Below are 3,512 nucleotides of genomic sequence, written 5' to 3'. Positions count from 1 at the left end.
GCTGGCCGCATCACAGCCCTGCATTGGAGCGGGGAGGTAGTCACTGCTGTTAAACTGTCTAATCGGCTGGCTTAGTTAAAACCCAACCAACCCCACCCGTTATCAGTATCTCTAACATTCGTCTTAGTGAATAATTAAATTTTGTTTAATTCATTAATAATTAATTTACTAGAATTAAAATTCACTAATAAAGATGAGAGTGCATGCAATATGCCCATTGGATCTGTGGCGGACCCATCCTTAGGCACATCAGCTATTCTGATCTGTACCCACCTTCATAACCATGACTCTTCAGGCGCAGGGACAGTCCTTACAGCGCAGGGGGCAGCCTGGGACTGAAGTCCAGGACAGCCCAGCAGAGCCCACACCTGAGCCATCACCAGTCTGCACCTGAATCCAGGCCTGAATCCACACCTGACCTGAGCCATACCTGAGCCCCTGCGCAGCCTGAATGACCAGGCTGGGCCTTATTAAATATGAGATATTGCATGTCTAAAAGGTCTCAAAGATGACTGAAGCAGACGCATTTTAGATGCAATTATTGTTAGTTCAGCCAAAGTGGGGCGGACTAACATGTGAACAGTTTGCTGCTTTTCAGTAAACTTCCTAGTGGAAGGAATAGAACCCAATGTCTTGCACCCCAGGGAGTGGCCATGGCAGACATGAGCAGCTGCACCCTCCTCTCCTCCAACTGGGGGCCCCCTGACCTGTCTGCAGGGCAGACTTCCAGAAGACCCTAGGGCAGGGGTGGAGGAGCTTGACCTGGCCAAGACCACACCCCTGTCGTGGCCGGAGTCCTGCAGGTACAGGGGCCCTTGCCGGAGGCCCCTCGGCGGGTGCTGGGACCCCACCCTGTGTAACCCCCGCCCCCCCCCAAAGCTTCTCTGTCGCTTTTCTCTTAGTTGAAGTCAGAGGACAACCTGTTGACGGCACTCCCGCAGTCAGTAAGGGTGACCTGGTGTTGCCGTCTAAGTTCTAGGAAACCCACAGCTCACATCAGAAAGGGGCTGGGTCAGGGTGGGCCAGGGCAGATCCCTGAGTCCCTCAGTGGTCGGGGCAGGTCCCGGTGGCCTTGGCGGCCTGGGCGGGACAGTGGCTGTGCTGTGTCCTTTCCCAGGCACTGGGGTGGCTGGCGTCCGGACCTGCTGCTCCCTGGGTGGGGAACCTCACACTTGGTGCTGCTGGTGACGCCAACTGATCATGAAAGTGCCACGAAAAATTCAGCTCCCGGGAGCAGAGGCGCTGGGGCGTCCTCTCTGCATTGTTCAGGGGCTTAGGGCCCATATATGGCAGCGTGGGTTTGCGTGGGGTCTTTAGAAGCTAAAATAATTGTCTACATGACATGATTCATTCAACCAACCGTGGGTCTGCCCTGCTGTGACCAACCGGCTGCAACCTACCGGCCCATGACAGCCAGGACCCACCTGTCCGGCAGTGGGGGAGAGGGGTGGAGGCCAGGACAGCCAGAACCCACCTGTCCGGCAGTGGGGGAGAGGGGTGGAGGCCAGGACAAAAGGACCGCACTGTGCGTCCTTTAAACACAAGAAACTCATGAAAAGGACACACACTTATTGTAGAAACAGAGAACAGAGGCAGATGGAGGGATTAGAGCAGCGGTTCTCAACCTTTGGGGGGGTCGAACGACCCTTTCACAGGGGTCGCCTAAGACCATTGGAAAACACATATATAACTACATATTGTTTTTGTGATTAATCACTATGCTTTAATTATGTTCAATTTGTAACAATGAAATTGGGGGTCACCCCAACATGAGGAACTGTATGAAAGGGTCGCGGCATTAGGAAGGTTGAGAACCACTGGACTAGAGGACGCCACAAGACTCCTGCCTCTTCACCGTGTGGCTCACCTTCGGGCAGTGGCCTCGGGGATGGGGCCGCCCAGGTGGAGCAGACCCTCCCTCGGAGCCTGCCCGGGTGCGTGCGAGGTGTTAGTCCTGGCCTGGGGGCTGGGGCCTGGGGAAGGAGCAGGGGCAGTGTGTGTGTGTGTGTGTGTGTGTGTGTGTGTGTGTGTGTGTGTATGTGTGATGGCTCCAACGGCAGGCTCATTCCCTCTCCGGGTGTGTAGGGGTGGGCACTTGGGGTGGCTGTGCGGGAGGGGTGGCCCAGGCAGACAGGCAAGCGGGGCCTGGGGTCAGTGCCAGGCTCTACTGCTGCCCAACCGGGAGTCCAGGAGGACGACTGTCTGAGGCCCAGCTGGGACCTTCTGCCCCACGAAGGTCCGAGAGGCCAAGGGCAGGCGCAGGAGGTGTCGGGGTCTTGGCGACGCTGCTTTGAGTAGGAGCAGCGGTGGGGGGCCACTGTTCTCTCTCTGCTCTGGCCGCCTTCGCCCTTTTGTGAACACAGTCCCTCCTCCTGGAGGGTCTCACAGGCGGGATGTGTGGGGCCCGGGCCGGCCCACCTGCCCTCAGCACACACCCTGCCCCAGCCCCGCCGACCACCCGCGGAGGGCGCTGCGTGCTCAGCGAGGCTGCGAGCCTGGGAAGGGCCGGCGATGGAGGCCCCCCAAGTGCACCGACTCCGGCGGCTTCTGCGCCCGGCCTCGGGCTTCGTGCTCGCGGGGCCACCAGGTGGCGCCCTGGTCCCACGGCGCACGTTGGTACCAAGGTGGGCTGGGCGGAGGGCAGACCTGCCCCCTTCACCGCTGTATGACGTCCGTGCCCCCCTCCCGGGCTGGAAGCAGGCGCCACGTCCAGGTCTTTTCCTTTCGGGCTGCTCGACCCTTGGACACTGGTCTCACCCTCCAGGCACACAGCTGAGATGATGGGGGGACGGACCGTGGCTCCCATTCCAGAGAGAGTCAGGGCCTGGGGTGCCCCATGGGGGGGTGGGCTCCTGTCCACCTCTTGGTTCTCCCCAGGGTCTGGGGCGGCAACCAGACAGCGACTTTGGGCCGCCGGTTCCCATGGCTGGGACTTCGCCTCCTGCTCACTGTCCTGCTCCCAGACCCCGTCCCTCTCCTCTGCCTGGGGATCTCCCGGGCGTTGATGGTGGCTGAGGCTCCTCCTTTCGCTCATGTCTGCTGAGTTTTGAAAGGAGTCCGATCCAGCCAGGACACCATCGTAGCCTAATCAAGAGAAGCTGTGTTATTTTCAAATGTGTTGCATTTGAAAGGTTCTTTAATAAACACACAGAGGCTGCTCTGTGTCAGACACTCTGCATGTAGCCACCGCCCTGACAACAGGGCGGCTCTTGTTCCTAATTCCATTTTTTTTTAAAATATTTTTTAAATTTATTTCAGAGAGGAAGGGAGAGATAGAAACATCAATGATGAGAGAGAATTATTGATCAGCTAATCATTGATCAGCTGTCTCCTGCATGCCCCCTACTGGGGACCGAGCCCGCAACCCGGGCATATGCCGTGTCTGCATTAATTTCCTTAATGACTAATGACGGCAAAATCCTTTCATGGGCTCATTGGCCATTTGAATACCTTCCTTTTTGAAATGTCTTTAGTCTTGGGAAATGTTCGTTGTATGCTTAAAAAGTGTGTGT

Source organism: Myotis brandtii, unplaced genomic scaffold (assembly GCF_000412655.1).
Source record: "Myotis brandtii unplaced genomic scaffold, ASM41265v1 scaffold112, whole genome shotgun sequence".
Classification (NCBI taxonomy): Eukaryota; Metazoa; Chordata; class Mammalia; order Chiroptera; family Vespertilionidae; genus Myotis; species Myotis brandtii.
Note: the sequence above shows the minus strand (reverse complement) of the source record.